Here is a 25753-nt window from a genome sequence, read left to right as displayed (position 1 = left end):
AACTACTGAGTGAATTCGGGAAAGTTACCCGTATCACATAGCTTTAGAAATCACTTCAGAAAACGCCTTTAGGAAGGTAGGTCACCTCTTTCCATTTGTCTTACTCTGGCAGGTCTGGCGCCTAAGCCACTAGGCAGTGAAACACTATGGTGAAGGATAGAGAGATACAAACTCTTAAATCAGGCCTGAGTTAAATCCTGGCCATTGAATCCGACTGGGATGACTTTGGGCAAGTTACTTAACCTCTGTGAGTCTCACTTTCTGCATCTATAAAATGAGACGAGTACTATGACCTACTGTGTCAAATATTGAGAGGGTTAAGGCAAGTAATGCATGTCCACTGCCTACCCCAGTGTTGAGCGCACAGCAGGTGCCAAAAATGTGAGCTATCAACAGGGGTCCCGTCCTCCCCCACACCCCCCTGCAAGGCTGCATTGCTTCATCTTGTGTTTAAGAGAATTTTTGCCAGCTACATGGGGAACTAAGGAGAGGAAAAGCCATGTTCATGCTGCTGGATTCACAACTTGTCCCATCCTTCTGTGATGTCATAATTCGAGCAGCAGCCCACAAATCTGAACACTAACCAGCCCTGTAACTGGTCCCCACCTCCCACACACTTTTCATCACCCACTTGCACACAACATCTGGGGCCTCTATTTCCACCCTACTATCCTGTGAGCTTACTGCCCAGATTCCGTGTCCAACGATACTCAGAGAGCCGGTATCCTCAGGAGGTAAGCATACCAGGGCCTCCAGGATCCAAGGCAGGAAGCCCTCTTCCAGGAGAAGCTGAAATTTTGCAAAATGGGATACAGGCAGGGGCATCTCTTTAAAACTGAAATCCCTGTGCTCTGGGGGACCTGAACACAGGTTTCATTTTTCAAAGGGCCAACATGTCGCCAAGATTGGGTTACTCTGTGTTCAGCGGCTGCTTGACCCCTCCCTAAGCCCATACTGAGGCAAAGACCCACCTAGAATTGAACCCGGGCTATACAGGCAGTTCAGGGCAGTCAGGGCCTGAAGCAGTTCCTGGGTTGATGGACATTTTTTGAGCAAGACTGACTCCTTCTACTCATTCAGGTCTCTGCCCAAGTGTCCACCCCTCAGAGAGTCCTCACCAGGCCTCCAAATATAAAGTTGCATGCATCCTGTCTCCTCTGCACGTTTTCCTTTTCTATGACTTCATGCCACTTATTCCAAAGCATCTCACGTATGTATTTGCTTACCTGCGCTTGCCTGCTGCCCCTAGACTGTCAGATCCCTGGGAAGAGAAGCTCTACCTGTCTTGTTCATGCTACGGGCCCAGCATGTGCTAGTTTTTGCACTGAGGAGATAAGGGAAAAGAACAAAAGACTTATAAGATGCCACACAAAAATCTAGACTCCTGCTTGCCATTGGGGCTTAGAGTACAGAGAATGTTCTTTTTAGAAAGGAAGGAAGGACAGTAATGTTCTTTTACTTTTGATGTTCTAAAGATTTACCACACACACACGAACTGACTATAGTCTCTGACATCGTACACAAGGCCTGAGAAACTCAAGGTCGTTTTCTCTGGAAGTATGGCTGGCCATTATATATTACACATAGTCTCTCTCTCATACTCTCTCTTGCTGTATCTAGTGAATTTGCTGAGCCCAAATTGCTGAGGGCCTGGATATCTAAAGACATGGAATGGTAAGTCAGTATAAATTTGGTGAGAGCCAAGAAATCTGAAGTATTGGTGGGGGCGGGAGGCTGGGGAGATGGGGTCTGGAAGAGAAAGAACAGGAACAGTTGTGGCTTTGCGAAGTCTAAAACAGGTCAACAAAAAGGGGCAGGTCGAGACTCATGTCAAGCTAGCTTCCCTCACGTAGCCACAAATGCTTCCCTTTGCTTCTCTGAGCTGGCAACAGCTTTCTCTGTACATGGGGCTGCAGGGAAGGATGGGGAACAGGGCAGAGAAGGGGAAGCCTTGTTCACAGGAGGATTAAGAAGCAACCTCACAAGGCTGCAATGACTTTGTAGGCTACAGAACAAAACTGCCAAAAGGGCAAAAAGTAAAACCTAGTTATTGAGGGGGGCCGCATATCCATGCAAAAATAAACTGCACACCACCTAACCAAATGAGAACAAAGCAACACCCTTGACAGATAGATTTGGCCCAGTGCAGATTTTCTATGTATTATGAAAGGATAAAACAGGAGCAGCTCTGGCCACCCTCCTTGTCATGGCAACTACCACTACCTGCCCCTTCTTAGCAGCTGTTCTTATGAGCAAGATGGAATGCTCCTGCTATAAGGGCAGGTTCAGGGCATGTTTCCTGGTGACCCAGAATCCAGTGGGAGAACTCCTGCAGGTGTGCATTTAAAGGCTGTGGGTACATCTGCAAAAGAACGCTGGAATTCTGAGTTTCAGGAGCCAGTGAGCAATGGGGTCCCAGAAGCCAGAGTCTGGCAATATGCATGCTCTCACACACACACACACACACACACACACACACACACACACACACACACGGGCAAGAATGGTTTCTGCTAGGATTGTCCAAAAGTGATACATAATCCATAGCTGTGTAACTTTATGTAATAACCTGTCTACAGCCTTCCAACCTTTTTGATAAAATTAAGAAATTGGAATAGGCACCCTCTAAGGATTTTTCAGTTTAAAAATTTTAGACTTCTATGCAAACATTACTTTCTATGCTCTTTTGTTTTTCTCTCCCCTGCTCTTCCTGTTTCATCTTCTGCCTTTCTTCTTTTCTTCCTCTTGGCCAAGTGCCCTTCATTTGCCTCACAGGGGCCAGTGACCCCCAGCAGCCAACCAGGAAAGCCAGCAAATCAGCAACTGTTTTCACAAGGTTTGGAGTAGCTGATGTCCCATGGTTATGGTTCAACTATCCCGCTCCTAGGCTCTAAGACAAATCCCCAAGTCTCTTGTTAAGCATTAAATAAGACATACCAGCCAGTCAGCAAAAGAGAGTCTCCTGACTGAGTCCTGGTGGTATGGAACAATAAATACAGTCACTGCACCAAGAAGCTTAGTCTAATACAGAAACAGGTGCGCCCAAATGGCAACATTTCTGCTGCAGAAATCAAGACAGGCTCATGGGGGAAATCTAGCAACTAAGGCATCATGCTGACTGTGGGAGAAGTGACTTTTGGGGATCCAGAAAGCCTTCCTAGGAGAGGGTATGATAATGTGCAAGGTTAGCAAAACATAATATCCTCATTCTTCATTAAGCGCATCTACTCCTATAAATTGAGAAATCACATCATTTGGGATGGACCCATCCATTAAACATACATAGTATGTGTAGTTATCATTTGTTGAGTGCTATCTGCTATGAACTGCACTAAACTCCTCATACACACCTCATTCAGTCCACAATAAAACAGGAGATTGATGTCAGCACAGTGTTAAGAGCATGTTGCTAGTCACACAGATTCTGGCTTTCTCTATACCTCCATTTTTTCATCTGTGAAATGGGACAAAGAATAGTATATACCACATAGGGTTAGTATGATTTTTCAATTAAATATTATATAAAGCACGTAATACAATGTTAAGAATGTAGTAAATGCTCCATAAACATTACTTATTGTTGATGGAATCATTTTTCCATATATACCTACTAATGTCTAGAGAGCGTAAAGTGAGCTCTCTGAGGTCACATGGCTCACATGTCACCACACTCTGTCATCCCTTGTGATGTAAACTATCACTGCTTGATGGCAACTTCTTTAAATTTTCCAGTAAACTCTGCACCTTCTGGGACTAGACCTGCAATCTACCTTTAAAAGTCATTGTGGGGGCGCCTGGGTGGCGCAGTCGGTTAAGCGTCCGGCTTCAGCCAGGTCACGATCTCGCGGTCCGTGAGTTCGAGCCCCGCGTCGGGCTCTGGGCTGATGGCTCAGAGCCTGGAGCCTGTTTCCGATTCTGTGTCTCCCTCTCTCTCTGCCCCTCCCCCGTTCATGCTCTGTCTCTCTCTGTCCCAAAAATAAATAAACGTTGAAAAAAAAAAAGTCATTGTGGATCTGCAGGTCAATTAATCTTGCCTTGGAAAAGTCATGCAAATATATGGCATATACAGTAGGGCCTTAATTAGAGTTAGAGGTACCTGTAGTCTTTACCTTGAGGTCAGTAGATCAGGTGCTTCATGATCATCTGTGATTCCTCTTTGCCCACCCCTCCCCCCATTCCAGACTCTTCTGGAACATTCCCTTTTGTTCTTCCCTAATAACCCAGCTCACCCCAGGCACTGAGGGTCCCCAACACAGAAAAGTCAAGGAGTGAGCCAAGAAGAGCTATGGCATGAAATGGGGCTGGAAAGGCATAGACCCAGCAATGCTGGAGGCTCTCACAAAAAGCTTTTAAGGAAAGGAAAGCAGTTACCTTGGGGGGTGTTCATAACACTTATGCCAGCCCTCGCTTGCAGCATGGTGGAAAGGGCGGGCCAAACTACATACCATCTGCAGCCAGCCCCTCAGAGTCCATTGAATGCTTCCCATAAGCCTCTACATGGCAATGGGGCCAAATTTCCTGGTTGACCTCAAAGCCATGTACTACAGCAGTAACTAGGAAGCATGGAAGAAGTGGCATAGATAATTGGTCCTAGGAGGCAGTCCTAGAAGAATTTTGTCTATAAGGAAAAGAAGAAAGTAAGAGAAAGAAAAGCCTAAGAAAAGCCTTAGTGTCTTCAAGCAGCTCCCAAGTTTTATTTCGTTTATTTGCTTATATGGGGAGAAGTCAGAGAAGCAATCTGGAGCCAATGAGGATCAAAGAAAGAAAAAAGGGCTTAAGCTGGAGAAAAATTCCAGTCGGACAAAACAAAGTTTTTGAATGCAAGGCTGATAAGATTGCTAGGTTTCACTGTTGAGTGAGGTTATGGTTCTAAATCTCCAAAAACCAATTCAAAAGCAAACAAACAAACCAAAACTCCCCCAAACCCTCCCTCTCCTCCCCAGTCCTTTATGTCTCCCACTTACACCATTTGTCCCAGAATTACCAGCATCATTTATACCATCTGTATTAGAATTACCTGGAAAGCTTATATAAATCCAAGTTCTCAGGCCTCACCTCAGTCACTATTGAGTCAGAATCTCTGGGAGATGGGTGCACCATAAACCACAATTTGACAAGCTCCCAAGGTGATTCCTATTTACATGGAAATCAGGGAGTGAACCAAGGCAAGGTGCCTTCCACCTTGAATTTTCTGAATGTATGCATTTTATCAAAGTCATCAGAGGGCTGCTACAAAGGGCACTAAAATAAAAATGAAAGCTGCCTTTCCCAGGGAGATGGGGTTGCTCAGTGCTAGAGTACCACCCTGACCCCAGGGCACAGCCAAGCTGATGAGCTGAAGATACAGGTTCAGTCGGTAACCCTTGATTACAGACAAACAGCTGACAGGGGGCTGCCAGGCCTCGCCCTGGAGGGATGGGGTGGGAAACGTCACTTAAGGGCAAATTTCTGTGCCTAGAAATCAGATCTGAGTGCAGCACTCCCATCCTCTACTAGAGAAAGAAACCTTACAGTGATTTATCTTTCTCCCTCTTCTTATCTCTGAGTTGGGCGCTGAACTGTGCAAACACACATATTGATTTGCTCTTCACTCCTGTGCGCAGGGCAGTCTTCTTGCCAAGGGACTGAAAACATCTCCACCCATTCTGAGGTGTGTGACTGCTGATCCAGGGGAAAGGGGAGGGCTCGATGGCACTTATGTTTCTTTTTTTTATGTGTTTGTTTGTTTTGTTTTTTTGGCCTACACAGTGTTTTTGTTTTGTTTTTAACTTGTCTTTTGTTTTTCTTTTTAAGTATAATTAACATACAGTATTATAGAAGGCAGTTTTCTTTTTCCTTCTATTGCAACTACATCTTTGCAACATGAACACACAGGCTGGCATAAGGGACTCCTTTTCCTGGGCACTCTTGCGGTGACTTCCTCAAAGTTGCAGAGAGCGAATTTTTGCCTCTCTCTGCTGGGTGTCCACTGGCACCCAGCCTTGACACCTAGCCTCTGCTGATTCTCCCAGGCCGATTTGCCTCCTCCTACTCTGGGCTGCTGGGTGATAGGAGGGGAAGTGCTGGCCAGGGTTGTTTCACAGAACTTTGAGCTGCATCATGGAGAGGGAAAGGGAAGGGATACTGTGTTAAGAATCAGAATCACCCAACTGTGTCAACTCATTCCCTACGACTGTGACTCTCTCACCAGTGCAAACACTGGTCCTTCTCAGATCTGGGAGCTGCCATTTTTCAGAGGAGGGGATGCAAGTGGTGGACTGCCTAAATGAAACAACATTGCCTGCCAGTCACAGTCTCATTGGAAGTCTTGATTCTATTCCTTGCTTCACAACCAATTGTGGGTTGTGCCATATGCAATTTGTCGCTAATTACTGTCCCAAGCTAATTCAGTTAAAAAAATTAAACTAGAAAGACCTGTAGGATCACTCCCACTCCCATACATTCCATAGCTTCCTTGAAGGAAAAGGGGATTAGGTTTATCTAGATTAGTGAATTTGTCTATGCCTTGCATCTTATTTCCTATGTACTCAGAAGGCCCATAGTTATGTCATAACTGCTACATCCATGAGAATCAGAAAAACTAATGGCTTAGCAGTTTTCAGCAAATTGTGATCACCTACCACCTCTACCATTTGCTTAAAACAAGCTGGAGAGCATGCCAAAAATGCAGATTCCTGGGCCCTGTCCCAAAATACTGAGGGTGGAATCCTGAAATCTACATTTTTTTTTTTAATTTTTTTTTCAACATTTATTTATTTTTGGGACAGAGAGAGACAGAGCATGAACAGGGGAAGGGCAGAGAGAGAGAGGGAGACACAGAATCGGAAACAGGCTCCAGGCTCTGAGCCATCAGCCCAGAGCCCGACGCGGGGCTCGAACCCACGGACCGCGAGATCGTGACCTGGCTGAAGTCGGACGCTCAACCGACTGCGCCACCCAGGCGCCCCGAAATCTACATTTTTAATAAATATTCTTTTCATAGCTATCATGCCTTTCCTTCGAAGCGTAGCTGAAAATATTCCACTTTTATAAAGGACTAATTAAATAAGTCCCCCGACACCTCCTATAGCCTCATAATCCATTTGCTTTTGCTGCCTCCAGCATCCACAGAAAATACACATACTTTTTTTCAGTTCTTTGAAAATAGTCTAAAATGTTCCTGTTCTGTGTTTTGTTTAGGAATACGCATGTTCCCTGGTCCAGAAAAGAGACTGGCAGGCTACAGTCCTTAGGCCAAATCTGGCCCACTGCCTATTTGTGTAATAAAGTTTTATTGGAACACAGTCATGCCATTTTGTTCACATATTGTCTATGGCTACTTTTATACTGCAGTGCAGAAGTGGACAGTATGGCCTGTAAAGCTGAAAATATTTCCTATTTGGCTTTTTGCATATAAAGGGTTCTATGGCTTAGAAGGGTGGAAGAGAATGGTTAGCTGTTGGACAAATCCATTTCTTTGTCTTCCTGGCATGTATCTAGACTACATTTCCTAGCCTCCTTTGCAGTTAGGCCTGATCATGTAACTGAGTTCTGGCCAAGGAAATGAGAAAAGGAATTGAGACTGGTCTGGACTGTTAAATCTCCCTGACTTGATCCTCCTAGCTGCAGACAAGCCTAGCCTTGAACCTAGGTGTCATCCTATTGGAGGTTCCAGAGATTCATGAAGGAGTTTGGGTCTCTCTTAGTCATTACTTGGGACCAAGCCACTCATGCATGGAAAACGCATTCTGGGCTTTATGTAAGAGAAATAAATCTCAATCAATTTGGGTCATTATACATTATATTGAATTCACTTGCTAGAGCAGCCCAATTAATTCAATTTAAACACAGAGTTCTCTCCATAGGTAAAAGAATTAAGGAGGGAGGTCCTTTGCATTTTCAAATGCAGGATGGGAAATAATGGGTTGCTACTTGTTTATAGGGAAAGAGAAGGTTAGAGAAGACAGGGCAGTGGTTGTGGGAACTGTTTGGCCTGAGGGCTAGCCTCACATCCTGTAGTGCCAGCATAATGAGTTTGTTCTCCCCATTGATGACAGGTAGAAGCCCTGTCATTCACAGTGCTAGAGGAAGAGACTGGTCCCTTTCTCCAAGAAATAAGTACCTTCAGGGGAGATGGAAAAGTCTAGCATCCAGGTTAATATCTTGTAGAAAGCCACAAAATGCAGGGGAAAGAGTTCTGATAAGGTGTGGCAGACTTGTCTTTCAGATCTTTCCTGAAAGAATTACTGTGTACCTTAAGGTAAGTCACCACCCCTTTGAAGGCATGACTTCCTCATCAAAACAAGTCTACATCTTTAAAATGTCAGAACCATACTGGATTTCAAATATAAGCTAGCTCAGTGGTTTCCAAAGCAAGTTCCAAGAATCTCTGTGATCCTTCAGAGGTCCCTCAGTATCTTCTATAAGGTTTAAGGGATGGGCAATGGGCAGATTCTGGGTTTCCCACTGACTGAACAAGTATGGCATGGCTTTTTATTTATTTATGGGGGGATAGTATTTTGAAGTGATAACTGATAATGTTCCACACCACACCCACCAATACCCATACGCTTTCTTGTACCCAAGCACACAGGATATATTCTACCTTTGCCTTAGGGATGGATTGTCCTATACAACATAGAGAACAAAGAAATTAACTCTTGGCTTTTAAGTTTGAAAAATCTAGACCTGTGCTGTGCAACAGGACAGCCACTAGCCACATGTGGTTATGTGAATTTACGTCAATTAAAATTAAACGTTCAGTTCATTGGTCATACCAGTCACATGTAGCTGTGGCTACCATAATGAACATTTCCATCATAATAGAGAATTCGGTTGGACAGTGCTGATCTGAGCACTAAGTACTTGGGGTATACTGGATTAGTCAGAATTAGTAAATTCTCTGATCCAAAGATTTCTCCAGTTGGGAAAAATATTGAAAAGGATTGTGAAGGGAGTTGAGACACAGATGGGCACATGGTAGAGACCCCTTTCTTAACCTTTCTCTGCCAAGCAGCAGGACTGGACGTGGATGGGATGAAGAATGATAGAAGCTGAGGTCTGAGGAGACCAACTGTGCCAGGTGGAGCCAAGTGAGGGGACAAAGCCTCTCAGAATTACCTTCGCTCTGTCCTGGTGCGGGGGCATTACAGAAGAATGGATTCATGGTGGCAATTAGCAGTCTTGAAGGGGAGACAGTCTTTGAGAGTTTCCCAGAGCTTCTGAGGGGCAAGGAAGTAGAAGAATAATTTCCTGTGCTGGGCAGAATTGCAGGGAAGAAGGAAGGTGGATGTAAAGAGGGGGTTGTCTTATTGGGTTCCCAGGTAGCCAGACTTAAATGCTCTGAACTAGATGCCCATCACCTCCTTCTTTATGTGGGCACCATTTAAACACCCAGGAGCATGGACACAGCCCCAGCAGTGTGTGAGGTTTAGCTTTTGTGGAAAGTGGGAATGAGCGAGAAATTGTTATATAAACTGATGTTTGCAGACTGTGTTTACATACACTATGTATTTCTTATATTTTCCTTGTACAAACACAATCCTGCCACTGAAAATAATGAAAGGTTGATCAGTTCTACGAGTCAGAGATTAATGTTTCTTGCAGCTAAGGGTATCCTATTGGACAAAATGTGTCTGGGGTAACAGGAAGATGCAGGAAGTGGTTTCAGAACTGTCACTGTTTTAGATGAAACATAGGGTGTGTAAAGGAGACAAAATTCTCTGGCACATGCCCTAACTCCCCTCCCGAAGGGAACAAGAGCCATGACAAGTAGACAATAGAGTATGTGCTCTGTGCTTAAACACAGAAACTCACCAAGAGGAAACACACCCCATCCAAGCTTAAAGCTCTGCCTTGCTCCACAAGAAAATGAGCAAACGATGAACAGGTAGTAAGCAAAAATGTGCTTCTTAGTGAAAGCACTGTAGCATTTGTACTTCTAGAGACGCCCAGTCTAAAATGATGTTCCCTGGGAGCCTGAGTGGCTCAGTCAGTTGGTGTCCGACTTTGGCTCAGGTCATGATCTCACGGTTCTTGAGTTTGAGTCCTGTGTCGGGCTCTGTGCTGACAGCTTGGAGCCTGGAGTCTGCTTCAGATTCTGTGTCTCCCTCTCGCTCTCTGTGCCCCTCCCCCACTCACACTCTGTGTGTGTGTGTGTGTGTGTGTGTGTGTGTGTGTGTGTCTCAGTAATAAAAAAAATTAAAAAAAATTTTTTAAATGATATTCTCTGGCTATATGAAGGGGCCTACGAAAATGAAAGCTCTGACTTCCATTATCTGAGCATACTCTCTGTGAGTTCCTGAAAACTTCCTAATCAATTTATTTATTGTCACACCAGCCACATTTTTATCACTCTGGATGGCCATCTTATGGTGAGGAGTTGCATGAGTGTCCAGATACACACAGGTGTATAATGCAAGCACACCAAAGAAGGTCCTGAGAACCAAAGAAGGCTTTAGTGTGAGTTCTTCCATGAGGTCCACATGTTGGTATCTACAGCAGTGAGTCTCTTGTCAGAGATGGACTTGGGGTTTCATTTCCTCCATTATTATAAGAAAATGGTTTGTTCTTTGTAAAAAAAAAAAAAAGGTTGTGTTATATTAGGGTTCTATTAAAAACTGGAGGCAGTGGAATTTTCATTTAAAGAAGAATGATTATGAGGCACCTGGGTGGCTCAGTCGGTTCAGTGTCCCACTTCAGCTTAGGTCATGATCTTGCAGTCTGTGAGTTTGAGCCCTGTGTCAGGCTCTGACAGCTCAGTACCTGGAGCCTACTTTGGATTTTGTGTTTCCCTCTCTCTTTACCCCTCCCACATTCATGCTCTCCCTCTCTCAAAAATAAAACATTAAAAACACTTTTTAAAAAGAAGAATGACTATAAGACTAAAGGTTTTCACAGGTCCTTAGTATTCTTTAGGGACAGCTCTAGACCTCTGGGTAGGAGGCCGTTGGCAGTGACAAGAAGCTATGGTAAATTCCCCAAAGCCTTCTAGGAAACTAGGGGGCTTCTAAGCTCACTGGGAAATCTCTTCTCTCTCTCTGTCTCCTCCTCCTCATTCCTACCTTCTGTTCTCTTTCCATCCTACTCCTAGCTACCTTCTCCCACGGATGTCTCCTAGAATCTTCACCCTGCCTCCTGTGCCCCAAACTCTTGGGCTCCCCCACCATATTAAAGGCCTTCTCTGCAATGTGCTAGCAGGGATAGAAAAGTTGGGTGAGTGTGTCAGTGTGTGTCTAAGGGAGCCAGAGGTTGGGTTTTCACCTGTGCTTCACCCATCTCCTCAGACAGAGGGGAGCAGGTATACAAGGGGCAGGTGCATTTTCAGAAAGGGACCAAGGACTGAATCCAGGGAAAGGGAAAGAATTGTTTTTTTTTTCTCCCCAGTGGAAACATTTATATCCTGAATTTGGAGAATTAGATTCTGCCAGAAGGCCACATTGGGTGTGTCCTGAGCTATGGGCCTCATGAGTGCTATTTTATTTATCCTCAAAACCGGCTGGGACATAGGCATAATTATTCTTCTTTTATGAATAACCAACGGGAGGATCAGAAAGGTGAAGAACATGACCAATCATCCAGCTGGTAAGCCTCTGAGCCAGGAACTTAATCTGGAGAGCAGCACTAAGGTCTAGCAACTGGGAAACTCCAGGACAGCCAGTCCACCCAGGGAGGAAGAGGAGAGCCATTGAAGGGGCTATGATAACAGCTTGTGCTTAATAAGCACTTATCTCATGTGCCTTATCTCGTGAGCAGCAAGGCTGGGATTTGGCTGAGATCCTAGAGTTTGAGAACTACATTGCCCCAATGTGAGCTGTGGGCAGACACATATTTTCTAACTTCAGGAGGCAAACCTTCCCAGTACGGAGAGGAACCTGTCTATCACAAACCTCTCCCTGGGCAGTGGGAGCAGATAGGCTTTTCCTGCCAGAAGTTGCCAGAAGCGCTGCGAGGCTTTAAGGTTGACTAAGCCATAATCCTACTCTAGATCATGCTGCTGCTTCCGTTTCCTGAGCAACAGCACGGAACTGGGAGAACATACGTGCTATTAGATTTGGACAGGGAGGCGAGCAGCAGTGTTTGTCACTGGGAACGGAGTGTGACACAAACAGCCTGGGCTCCGTGCCTTGCCCAAGCTGTCACACGCACCCCATCCTCCAGAAGCAAACCGATAGCAACCCAGAATACACCACCCCCTACTTGTCTTTAAAGAAGAGTAGCAGAGGAATGGGGGCAGAGAAGAGACAAAATGAGAAGACACAAACCCAAGACATAGGGGCAGCTTCAAAAAATTCCTACCTAGGCATATAGAGTTCTCACAGGGCCATGGGATCAGAGGCCAACTGCGACTCCTGAAGTCTCCAGACACATCCAAGTCTCACTGAATTAGAAGATAATCAGTAAACTCAATTTCTTCTCATTAGGATATGGCTCTTCATTACTGTGGCTGGTGCTTTTTCAGAGAAGAGGTCTGAATGGAAGTGTGAGTCAGGGCAAAAAGTGCTGCAAGTTTCAGAATGCAATCCATCCTTTTACTGGGCCCAAGTCAGAGAAGGATGTGAAGAAGGCACTTTTCCAGATACAGTTTTGAAATCAGTCAGAAAGTTAAGAGAATTTCAAAAATTATCTTGGATCCATCTGGAATCTTAAAGAAACTATCACTCACAGAAGAACAGATTCTTCTGTGTGAATTCAGATAGTTCCAGCCCAGTAATGGAAGCAGCAACTTGGGCTCCTAAGTGCCTGGATCATTCTGGAAGGTCATACTTACTGCATGTCTCCTCCAAGCACTTCTGCCCTGTGGTGGATTCTGTAGACGTGATGTACCAGAGACCAAACCACATGGGTCCAGAGAAAAGTAGAGAGACTCAAATTTCCCTGGAACAGATGGTAAATTCTTCACTTTTTTCTTCTCTTTGGTTTTGTTTTCTCATGAGTTCCTTCTGCAGGATGCACTATGGGGAATCCAGGAATACCTGCTAGAGACCAGGCATGCAGGAAACCTGGACATTTCTGTGGCAAAGAACCCAAGAGATGCTGACACCAACTTTCTTCTTGACAGAGAGGGAAGCACACAGCTCTGGGGGCCTTCTAGAGTCACGGTATGCAAATAATTCAACAAATGGCTTAACAGCAATGCTGTCAGAAAAAGAATTTCCAATTCTATCACCATGGTGACAGCTCATCAAAGAAAAAAAACCTAAATCTAAAAACTGCCTTCTTTGGCTGATGAAAAATAATAAATAGGGCTCCCAGGCTTGTACCTTATATTAACTCTCATTGCCACCCTGAATTCTCCCCCAGCTCCACCCTCATACCTGGCCAGGTCTTCATACAGTTACAGCCACCTGTGATTCCCCATGATGCTCTTGAGCCCAGGAACTTAAAAGATGAGTGGTTCATTCCCCAGACTCCCAAACCTCCAGCCTGCCTCCTCTTCCCATGCTCTTCCTGGCATTCATTAACCCCTGACCCCGGGTTTATTGGCTGTCCATTGCAATTTCACAGACAGGGTATTTCTGGAAGTGGCTACAAGCCCCAGGTTGCATCTACTCCAGCGATGGGGCATTCACAGGAGAGAAGGCTAGTATGTCCGGAGGGACTGAGTCAGAAATGGCACTTGTGACTTCCTTCTGTTCTAAGGGCTATGCCACAGCCAAATTTTTATATTAAAAACTGGATCGTATAAGTCTTCAAGGCATCCTGAAACAGACAGCATACATATTTTGCCATTTCGAGAACTGTGATCCAAGCAACTGCTGAGGGAGTGACGTTTTCAAGAAGTGGGGCCAAGAGCAGTGATGGAAATACAGAAGCAGCAAGCTGTAGGTGTAGGGAGGCTTGCTGCATCTTGTAGGGACAAGCAAATACTAGGGAGCACCCAGTCGATTGACTGCAGATTACTGCATTCTGACCTGGCCACACATTGGAACACTGCAAGATTATGACATACAAACAACTGAAGATCTAGGCTTATTGATGTGGAGAGATGTCCACAATATGTTGTTAGCAAAAAACCATGCTACAAAACAACGTATACAGTGTAATCCTATTTAAACATTTTTTTAAATGTTTATTTATTATTGAGAGAAACATTTTTTAAATGTTTATTTATTATTGAGGGACACAGTGTGAGCAGGGGAGGGGTACAGAGAGGGGGAGACACAGAATCTGAAGCAGGCTCCAGGCTCTGAGCTGTCAGCACAGAGCCCGACGTGGGGCTCGAACTCACAAACTGTGAGATCATGACCTGAGCCAAAGTCGGTCGCCTAACCAACTGAGCCACCCAGGCACCCCTAGTGTAATCCTACTTAAGGTATGTTTTTATGTGCCTATACACATAAAAGAGTAGAAGGCTGTATAGCAAAATGTTAATCACTGTTACCTCTTGTGGTTTCTCCTTTTTATCTTTCCAAAATTTTGGTGCCTAAAGCAATATTTTATGTGGTGATTTTATATTAATATTATATCAAAAAATCCATAAAACTCTAAAGTAGCGTTAAGAGTGACTTTTCGGGGTGCCTGGGTGGCTCAGTCGGTTAAACACCCGACTTTGGCTCAGGTCATGATCTCGCAGTTCGTGAGTTCAAGCCCTGCATCAGGCTCTGTGCTGACAGCTCAGATCCTGAAGCCTGCTTCAGATTCGGTGTCTCCTCTCTCTGCCCCTCCCCAGCTCACACTCTATCTCTGTCTGTCTCAAAAATAAATAAACATTAAAAAAAAGTGACTTTTCAAGGATAAAAGATAGGGATCAGGTCTCTACTCTACCAGGAACTCTGGTGGGAAATAACTTAAAGGAACCACATGGTCGCTGCCCTCACAGGGCTTGAAGTCTAAACAAGGTGATACATGAAATAATCACTAGGTCCCAGATCTTCAGGAGTAAATGAACAAAACATTCAATGATGGTGGATCATGTTCTCACAGGTAGATAGACACAGGTGGTTAAGTGGACAAGATCATCTAGATTCCCATCCCAGATGGATGTGACATTGATCAAGTTGTTTATCTGCATGGAGACCTAGTTTTCCCATCTAAAAGTGGGGTAACAGCAGAAGATCCGCCTCAGAAGACTGCTGTGCTGTTTAGATGAGGTAAAGACAGAACACAGTGCTGACCGGGACATTCAGGAAATACCAACTATTACCATTACTATTCATTACCACTCTCACCAAGGGCTCTGTGAAAGCAGGTGTGGGCATAGCACAGACACAAGGAAGACAGCCCTTTGGCATAATATCTCCTGATGCTGACAGTCCTCTACCTTCTGGGAAAGATCCTTCCTTTAGCTTAAGTGCTTGAAGAAGTTTTAAACAAAATGGCACTCATTTTCCCAGGAACTGGGAAGCCTGGCCCACACCTCCCTGGCACAGCGCAATATTCATTGTAGTGCTTAATCTGTTGGTGACTTAATCTGTTGATGAAGCCAATCAATGGCTCCCTCCATCCCCAAGCAAATGAATTGCTCCCCTCCAATCGAAAGGCATCTTTAATCTGATTCCTTTTCACTCAACTCTCTACCATGACCCATGTGTCATTTCATTCCTTTTTTCCCCTCCTGTAAGTAATCAGCCTGGTCCAATTTGCTTGTATAAACAGGAGGCCTAGGTGGGGGGACGTCACTTGGCTATGGCAGTTCTGCTTTTTATACATCCCCCCGCCTTGTTTCCTGAGACCTTTCAATAGAGCCAGACTTGGTGGAGAGTTATATTAAACAGTTTGACTCCAAACCTAAACAGCCCCTGAAGCATTAGTGGTTCAAAGATCTCCTGGTGCATTTATGAAAAGCCATTGATCTGGGAAGAGGTGTTAGTGGACTTGAAATGCACTAAGAAAACTCCTTTGCTGGCAGGAGGCAGAGTGGTTTTCATTAAGGATCTGCCCTTTATCTTGTCACATCACTGACCTGCCCAAGCCGAGATGGGTATTTCCCCTTGCCTTGAGAGGAGGCTGCCTCTGGTTAGAAGTCGTGATAAGAAAGCATTCATTTTTAAGACAGACACAAAGGACAGAAGTGACTTGCTTTGCGAGCGTGAACCCCAAATCTCCTTTATATTCTAACTTTCGTGATCACTTCTGATGCATAAAAGCCTTGAGAACACCATGGGTCATTCCCCGATGTTTGGTTCTCAGGACTAGGAAAATTGGGGGCAAGATGCAAATACTTGGACTTCAGAGCTTCAGGAACTTGAAATACCACCTAGTACAGGGTCCCTTCTTAACCCGGAGGACCATTTATCAGTTTCAGGACAATGTAAATTGCCTTAAGTCTCCCTTCTGCTGCGTACTACTAGGTGACCTGAGATGCATTCCTTCCTGCTGCTGCCATGATTTTCTCATCTAGAAACTGGGCCTGATGCCCTCACAGGGTTGTTGCGAGGATTAAATATGGTAATACATGTAAAGTGCTTTGCACGGTGTCTGGCATAAAGTTGACACTTGATAAATGCCAGCTATTATTATTGCTTGCTATTACTATACTATTATTTATGCAGCTTAAAAATTGTAAGCAACACTTTGCATGTCATGCATATGTGCATTTTCCCGGAATAGGTCTATACACTTAATTTTCATTTTCTCCTAAAGGGGAAGGACCACTAATCTAGCTAGACTTTCTCCTTTAATTGATGAGTAAAATCATGCACAGAGGTTTAGAGTGTTCTTTCCAGACAGATGCAAAGCCAGAACCAGAACCCCCAAATCTGTTGATTCACTGTCCAGTGCTTTGCAAAGTTCTGAAGGCATTAGCGAAGGGAGCCCAAGCCTTACCCAGTGGTGCACAGAAGAAGTGATCTATGAATAAATGTGGAACAGGACTGAACACATATTGGCAAGGTTAAGGCAGAGGGGATGTTCAGGGGTCTGGAGGTGTGATGGCTGTGGAGATGCCAAAAAACTCTTGACAACAGTAATCCACAGGAGAGGTAGTGGGCAAACCAGAGTGAAGGGGGGAGCAGGTGGAGGCCACCAGCCAGAACTTTCTCCAGTTACAGACTTTTATGCATTCCCCATGCATAAAAAAGCACATTTATCCTACAGACTTTACAACATCCAAGATAATATGCATATTTGACTTAGGAAATAAATAGTTTTTGAGTTCTGAATGATTGTACCTCCATTTCCCAGGAAATGCAGCCCCAGGATTTTGAGGTTTGCATTGTTCTTCCTTTGACCAGGTTCTTCAAAATGCTTTCGTTTTCCCTAGTTCAGTGGTTCTTAAGTGTGTCTTTAGACCACCACCATCAGTATTCCCAGGAAACTTGTGGGAAATGCAAGTTTGGGGGACCTCCTAAGAACAACTGAAGCAGAAAGTCTGGGGGTAGGTCCCAGGAATGTGCTTCAAAAGGGTCTCCAGGTGACTCTGAAGCACACTCAACTCTGAGAACCACTTATTTAGGCCATCGGTGTGGCAGAGAAACATAACAAGGAAAGAGGGCTTTAAAAAATCTTCCAGAAATTTGAGACCCTGGAATACACTTTTTTTTTTTTTTTGGTATGGAATAAACTGAAACTAGATTAGTAACCTAGTTCCTCTTGTATTTTGCAAACAAGAGATCTTGGAGGGAAGTGGAAAATAAATTTCAAGGCCTTTCATCTCAGTTACCATGACATGTTCATTTAGCATTGTGTGGGGAGGAAGGGAGAGAGGGAAGGAGGGGCAGCAGTTAGGCTTGTAGAGGAGAATACACAATTCCAATGGAATCCACTGTAATTTAGGGGTAATTAGCGTCTGCACATTCTCTATCCATGAGGCTCCATTAATCCAGTTAATCCTTATCTTCCAATCAAAAACAAACATCCTTGAGTGTGCTTGGGATCCTTTTAACACATTCTGCCCACCTGGATGCTGTCCTCTGCCTTGTAATCCAGAGCTTTTAGGAGCCACTTCAGCTCCTGGGAAGGGGAGACGACTCACCGTCTTGGCTGGGTCCTGCCAGCTCCTTGGAAATAAGCCCTCTCCCAGGCTGCTCCCTTGCCCGAAGCACACGTTCTCTGGCTAGACCTGGCCTCTCCCTGTCATTACGCAAGCCGCTCTTGGTACTCCCTTGCTATTCTGGGCAGCCTTCCCTGACAACTCCTTGACTTCCCCTTGCCTAAGCAATGCAAGAGCTTGGATAATACTAATGCCTTGCATTGCTAAGACGCTCTGCTGTTTCCAGAGGCCTTTCTTATTTGCTTCACGGGATCCTCCAAACTACTGTAATATCATTACCCCTCTCCGCTTTCCCACCCACTTTGGCCCCCTGCAATTTACAGATGGGGGTTATAGAAGCTTCCAGGGGTTACATAACCTATCAAATTCCCACAGATAGCAACTGGATGACAAGGTAGGTTCAAAATCAGGTCTCCTGATTCGCAGGCAAAGACCTTCCTGCTATAGAACACTGTTTCTTTCTGACTACCCACCTAAATCCATAACACTAATGAATAATGCATTTGTGCTTTCACTGTGTTTATGTCTTTGGGACGCCTTTGTATCTGTGAAAATAAGTGTGTCTTCATTTAAAAGCCTTTATAGAGAAGACATCATATCTGTGTAACTCAGTCTCAAATAATAATATAAAGTGCTTCTACCTATTCAAAATATTTTCATTTTCTCTTATTTTGTCTACAAAACAATCCAACAAGTAGGATAAGCAGTATTATATCTATTATAATGGTAAGGAAACTAAAAGTTGGCCAATAAAAGCAACTTCCTGGCTCAGCAATAGAAAGTGGTATCATTGGGAACAAAATACAGACTTTTAACATCTGGTGCTGTATTTATCTACTAGATGCATGGTTTTAAAATTGTGTTCTGAAAACTGCAGGGTTCTTATATGCCACCTTGGGAACTCCTAGGGGAGCCATGGAAGGGTGGGGCTGGCATTGCTCTGGGTCTCCTACCCTGGTTTAACTAGAATGTTCTCTCCCTTAAAAAGCAGCTTGGAAGCTGCTGGCAGGTTGTCATTTCCTATATGAAGTACCCAGCTTGTAGTACTTGTCAGGTATAGACAGTGGCTTCAGGATAGTACAGTTGCAGGCGGCCCTGATCAGCCCTGAGGATCTTATAAACACTTCTGACCTCCCAACTTGCTGTCAGTGTGGGAGGTGAAAACTGTGCCCTGTCCTCAGAGAGGGTAAGCTACCCCACAGCCTTTTCATATTCTGTTCATCAATTCAACAAAATTTGTTAGGCAACTACCATGTACTAAGTTCCGTGCTAGAGTTTGAACTAGAATAATAGAAAACCAGTATGAAGATGACTGATTCCCTGCCCTCATGCAGCTTCACACCAATAAATAATTCCAAATCATAATAAGGACTAGGAAGGAAAGATCTGCCTGCTGTACGAAAGAGTAAGGGTGGGGGAGGGGATCTCATCCACTTAGGAGGTCAGAGAATTCCACTTTGTGGAGACAACACTGAAGCGAGGCTTTCTCGGCAGGGTAGAGAGGGAGAGGGAGACCATTCCTGCTGCACAAAACAACATATTGTCTAGATATGAAGCAACGAGAGTGTGGCCTGTTTGAGGGATATCAAGGACATGAGCTGGCCCAGAGTGCCAGGAGATGGGAGACGGGTCAGGCGGTGCAGGGCTTAGAATTTATGCAAAGCAAAATGGACAGCTACTGTCCATTTGTCCGATTTTGGCTACTGTCTGGAAAAAAAATGGGGTTGGTCAAGGGTATAAAGCGAAGAGACTTTTAGGAGCCTCATTAGGGTGGTTTTGTATATATGTAACTTAACTGGCCCAATTAATTTCTAATACTGGAAGTAACACTGGATGCTCTTGAGAGTGGAGCCAGTTATCAGAAAGGAAATCCACGGTCACAGAGATGCCCTTGGGAGATTTTATAATTTAACGTGGAAGGGAGAGAGCAGGCAACATGGACAAGACTTTAGAAGAACAAGAGTGGTGGGCGCCTGGGTGGCTCAGTCGGTTGAGTGTCCGACTTCGGCTCAGGTCATGATCTCACGGTCCGTGAGTTCGAGCCCCGCGTCGGGCTCTGTGCTGGCTGCTCAGAGCCAGGAGCCTGTTCCAGATTCTGTGTCTCCCTCTATCTCTGCCCCTCCCCTATTCACGCTCCGTCTCTCTCTGTCTCAAAAATAAATAAAAAAAAAAAAAGAAGAAGAACAAGAGTGGTAAAAATGAGAAGTTCTACCTTAGATTTGGATGACAAGGTCCCAGCCCTGCACTATTACATCTTATTTGTAACGTGACACAGGCCATTTAACCAAGCCCTTAGGCCTCATTTTCCCCAGCTGTGATGAGGGTCCAATAGCCCAACCACAGCAAGTTATCAGGCAATCCGATTACATAATGTAAGTGCAAGTACTTTGTAAATGGTAAGGCATTCTTAAAATACAGGATGCCATTATCATTAACCATGTCAGTATATACACAGTAATTATAATTATAGTTCTGAGTAAATATGGAATAACATTTTTATCTCCAGTTGCATCCCCAAAGTAAGTTACTAGCCACCAAGGAATTTGTGTTCTTAGATGGGTTCAGAGTTTCATTATATTCCACCATAAATCTACCTTTAATTTTTCAAATGATAAAGTTGTACAATTACTCAATTTTATTCTTTAGAATTATCATATTTTCTCAGAATTATGACTATAGCCATACTTGCTTCATACTATATCTCCCAAACCTTAGTCATTTATGTTTTAAAGTCATACTTTTAAACCATAAATGCATAAAGATACTTGGTATTTTATTTAAATTGAATTTATATATATTCCCTTCCACTTTTAGCTTTAATGAATTTAAATCTCAAGAATATCACTTGTGAAATATCGATTCCTAATTCACATTAAAATAGTTGGAAGGCTATCAACATACAAATAATCTGAACTATCAGGATCTCACATAACATCAGCAGTAAACACTATACTTGGGAAATAATAGCTTGTACCATTCATATTTCAGGGACTTTTTTCAGTATCAAAATTAATAGGGCCTTTTGCTAACCGAGGGGTTCTTAACGTTAGAATCACCTGGAGAGTTTTTAAAACTCTTGATGCCCAGCTGGATCCCAGATCAAGTAAACAAAAATCTTCAGGCATGGGACCCTCAGTATACTACCAAGTTCCCTGGGATAATTCTCATTAGGGCCCAGGTTGAGAACTGACCTAGATTCTTGGGTGCCTTCCAGGGCTGCCTGGGCCTCCTAGGACTGTCCAGATATTGAGGACAGACATGGGGAAAATCTGGCAGCAGTGGAGTCAATCACTGTTTTTGTCTCATTCAGAAGGGACTAACCATCTGGATAAAAACAGTAGCAGTGCTACTACTAATAGGCAATATTCACTGAAAGCTAAGTTTACATCAGTTACTCCTCCAAGTAGTTTATGAGAATTACTTCATTAGTATTCATAGGAATGTTGCAAAGGGGGCACCATAATAATCTGCTTCTGAGATGAGGCATCTGAAGCCCAGAGTGGTGTAGGGACATGGCCAAGGTCACACAGTAGAAGTGACAGAGCTGGAATGGAGGACCCTTGAAAGCAAGCCCAAGTCTCCATCCTTTATTCGTGGCTTGCTACTTAAAACAGACATCTTAGGGCCTGGAATCCTGTTCTATGAACCAGAATCTCCTATCTCTGTGCCTTCTTTAAAAAGTTACTTGTTTGTTTGTTTATTTTGAGAGAGACAGAGAGAGAATGCAAGTGGGAGAAGGGCACAGGGAGAGGGGGACAGAGGACCTGAAGCAGACTCTGTGCTGACAGCAGAGAGCCTGATGTGGGGCTCCAACTCATGAACCGTGTGATCATGGCCTGAGCTGAAGTCCAACGCTTAACTGACTGAGCCACCCAGGTGCCCCTCTGTACCTTTTTATTAGACTCCTTTCCCTACCCCTAATTTGGCAGATGAGTACATTATATTGGCATGCAAATAAAGGCCTGTAGAGGCTGCAGTATTTCCCAGGTCCTATAACCAACTCCACGTGTGGTCTTGGGAGAGTCCCCTAACTTCTCTTGGATGCGCTTTTTCTCATTTGAGTTGCAACAATGAACTCTGCCTCACAGCCATTAACGTCGGAAGAGGAGGCATCCAAAGTGTTGGGTCCCCACTGCTCCTTGCCCCGGAGAAAGCTGCATGGGGAGGGAAGGATGGTTTCCAGCAGCCCAGAAGTCACTTTTCTCCTTTGTAGGATCCAGTTTCCCCCAACAGACTTCAGTCTGAATAAACAAAACTAGATTAACACACCTAGGGGATCTTTGAGTCCTGTCTGAGTTTTTAGCATCCAGCTACAGGGAGGTGAGAAGAGTCTGTTGTTTTCTAAAAGAGAGATGAAGAAACCACCCTCCAATTATGCAGCAGATTCTGCCTCACAGTTGAATAAAGGGCATGAAATCGGATGTTTTCAAGCTCCAAATAAAGCAGTGGAAAATCCACCTCCCTTCTCCCTCCATAAAGAACATCTAACACATTGCGTTTAATTTCCGAATAGGGCAATGTTCTTTTTAAGGGAAATGTTAAGCAGGGATTAAAGACACGATGGGCTGTGTAACTCTATCCTCAGCCCTTTCATTGTTAATAGTATTTTTTTTGGCGGCGTCTGTGCAGAGATGTGGGAAAAACCAAAGTCTTATGTAAATGAGAAGTGACACACTGATAAACCAAGCGCCAGACCTGAGGTCTTAATTACACAGGAGTCTAGATGTCAGAGTGAATGCAGCTTATTGACGTTCAGAGATTTCGCTCAGTATTAAGTTGGACGACCTTCTTCCGGGAGCAGACAGCAAAGCGCAGGTTTCTCATTACTCAGGGCCACGTTCGCAAATGGCAAAGGGCTACGTTCATGCCTGGGCACTTTTCTGGATAGAGTACGTCCCTGAACTCTGACACCCCCACTTGCTTGCAGTGGCACAAGCAAAGCAAGGTGTTTGCAGGTGTTTCCAGCTGTGGAGTAAACTGCTGGTAATTGACAATGGTTCTTAAAAGCAAAGGTCTCCAATGGCGTCCCCCCGCCACACACACACAATAGCCTACCCTCCCCCCATTTGGCATCATTTGTGGCATCTGACACACTGTCAGAGGCATGATTTCAACAGCTAATACTCCTGTGAAGTATATGAAAGCATTAGTAGCTACTTTTTAAGGCTGGGAAGCCTGCAAGGTCAATAATTAACAAGCATTTGTGTTACTGAACAGGACACTTGGGGGACATAGCTCACACAAGGCGTTGCTGGTGGACTGGAGTCAAGGGAGGTTTATATCTCCTGGCTGGGGGCTCTTTTCATTAGCTTGACACTGTGGCCATTATCCTAGGGGGTACAGGCTGTGTTTTTAAAAGGGGCTTGGGCAGAACCTAACAGTTCTCAGTGGGTGTTAGGGTCTTTGCCTTGGAACAGAAAAACAATACATCCTTTCCTTCCACCCATACTAATTAAAGTGTCAGGATGGAGCCCCAACACTGATTTGACACATGACATGACGTCCCTTGTAATCTGACGTGTCTTAGGCTAACATCAAAGCGCCGTCAAGGAAAATGAAGCGGGATACTTAGAGTGTGCCCGTTGTAGGCTGACATATAACTCCATCCAGCTTCATTCACAGGCCCTCGCTCACCAGGAGATTAACCCGTCAGGCTGTCGAGTGAGAAGGGACGGAGCAGACCCTGACAGGAGGCCCGCAATGCAGGGGAAATCAAAACAAATCCACCTGCTCAGGGAAGACTTTTTCGACACCTCGTCCCCCTACGGACATCTGTGGCAAGTGTCATCGCGACCACTGGTGTGGCACTGGATCATTTATGACTGCCTCATGACATTATTTTTCACTGTTGTCTTTGTATTGTTGTTTGACGACTTTGTGTAATGGTCTCTTCTCACTCCACAAATAAACTGCAGCACCTGGCAGGCGGGGAGCAGCTTGAGCACGTGTCTGTTCTAGCAAACTCCTCTGGTGACTCCACGAAGGGCTGGCTGGTTTTGTTTGTGTTTTAGTTTTCAATCTGGCATGCACCAGTACTTTTGGAGAATACGATCAAAATGAAGGATCACAAGGACGAACACGGGTACGGATGTCTTAGCAGTGTCAAAGTATGATGTGTCTAAATGTTTACTCTCAATTTCTGTACTTCTCTGTCCCAGACCAGTAACATACAGTTCATCAACTGGCACCAATCTGCATGCTACGCTTTGAGTAGCACCATAGCAGAACACTGGGGTGCCTGGAACAACGTGGAACCTAAGATATCTCCTCAATATGTACCTGTTGATTGAAGATATATGTGCTGTACATATAACATACACACACACACACACACACACACACACACACACACACATTATGTCTATATATGATGCATTCACATCAAACATAGCTGTAGGCGCATACATTCAATTAAATTATGTTTTATACCATACATGTAATTAGAAGATAGGGTTGCAAAACGGACACCTATACCTAGGAGGAATGGTGCAAACTAGCTAGCAAGTTAGCGCCAAGAACCACTCAATAAAAAGGCACACAAGGAAAGGGAATAATGACTGGGCTATGTCTACCCAGAACTGTGTGCCATGCTTGAATTCTCCCAAGTTCTCGGTGGGTCATCCTCATATTTTACACAAGGGGCAGTGATGCTCACTGAAGGTAAGTCATTCACCAAGGTCACACATCTATTTAGGGGTGAAAATGGGATTCAAATGTAGCTCGGACTCCACACAGCCCATGTTCCTTCTGCTGCACCACATGAATTTGGTGATGTCATGGGTAGCTATGTCTTAGTCACATCACAGAGAGCACTAAGAGGATGGGTGTGTTCTTACCACCACTTCCAAGAAAAGATGGCTGTAAAAAAATCACCAGTGGGCTGGCCGAGGTAAGTTTCCAGGGAAAGCAAGCCTAGTAATGAGCTTCTAGGAAGTTTGTTCCCTAAGAGAAAGGCATAGAGAAGGGATGGCCCCTTTTCTTGCTGGACTGAAGCATCAGGACATGATGGCTGGGATGTCCTATAGCCATCTAAGACCTAATTAGAGGATGGTGTCAACACACTGAGGAAGGCAGAGCACCAAGAGAGCCACAGAGAAGCAGAGCAGGAGCTCTAACATCCTGCACCTGGGGTATCTCCCACCTAAAGACTTCCGTCATGTGAAATACAGATGTCCCCTGCGAACCAAAAGCTCACTTTTGTAAGCTGAAGTGGAATAAAGCAAAGAGGAAGACACCATTTTGTAAAAGTGAAAATCCTCTTTGGATTTTGTTTCTTTAGCAAAAGCAGGTATGAACGTAGGTCTTCCGTAAAAGTGATGTGGCATAAGGTGAACTTCCAGAGAAAAGGGAAACTTGTGCACGTTACCTTACTAAAACTAATTTGAGTGGGGACTGCTCTGTTACTTGCACCCAAAGACACCCTGCCTGATACAACCTCCTCACATGATAATATCACTGGGCTTCACTGCCCCTTTTAATTCAAGCCAATGTTTGATTCATAATCTCAGACCAAAATGTGAAGGAAACTATCATCTAGTTTATGGTGGCAACACACATTTTTCAAATCACCCTTTGAAATGAAATTTAGATGCCTTGAAGGGACCATAAGAGTTTAACTTGGAAATAAAAAAAAAAAAAAGAAAAAAGAAATGAAAGAAAACTCACAGTATGTGACGTAATTCCTACTGACTACATGCAGGGTTTGGTCCAACTTTTGGGACACAGAACCTCATGGCATGTGCAATCACAGCCCGTCAGCTCTGTTTAGGAATTCCCCTGCTCCTCCTTGCGTGTTTACACAACTTTAATACTTTCCTATATTGGCTCAGTAAAAGCATTTTT

At 44.3% G+C, this 25753-nt stretch overlaps 1 protein-coding gene and 1 long non-coding RNA gene across 2 annotated transcripts in view; one reads left to right on the top strand and one right to left on the bottom strand.

The window, feature by feature from the left end:
- SLIT3 (slit guidance ligand 3) overlaps positions 1-25753 on the bottom strand; it is a 598696-nt gene that overhangs the window by 318098 nt on the left and 254845 nt on the right. The gene's annotated exons all lie outside the window — the stretch shown is intronic.
- Positions 518-23852, top strand: LOC109503064. Its single transcript, XR_002161949.3, has 3 exons — positions 518-734; positions 12927-13079; positions 23534-23852. It is a non-coding gene; the product is annotated as an uncharacterized LOC109503064 (long non-coding RNA).

Source organism: Felis catus, chromosome A1, assembly GCF_018350175.1.
Source record: "Felis catus isolate Fca126 chromosome A1, F.catus_Fca126_mat1.0, whole genome shotgun sequence".
In the NCBI taxonomy this organism is placed as follows: domain Eukaryota; kingdom Metazoa; phylum Chordata; class Mammalia; order Carnivora; family Felidae; genus Felis; species Felis catus.
This window is presented reverse-complemented; position numbering and strand designations above follow the sequence as displayed.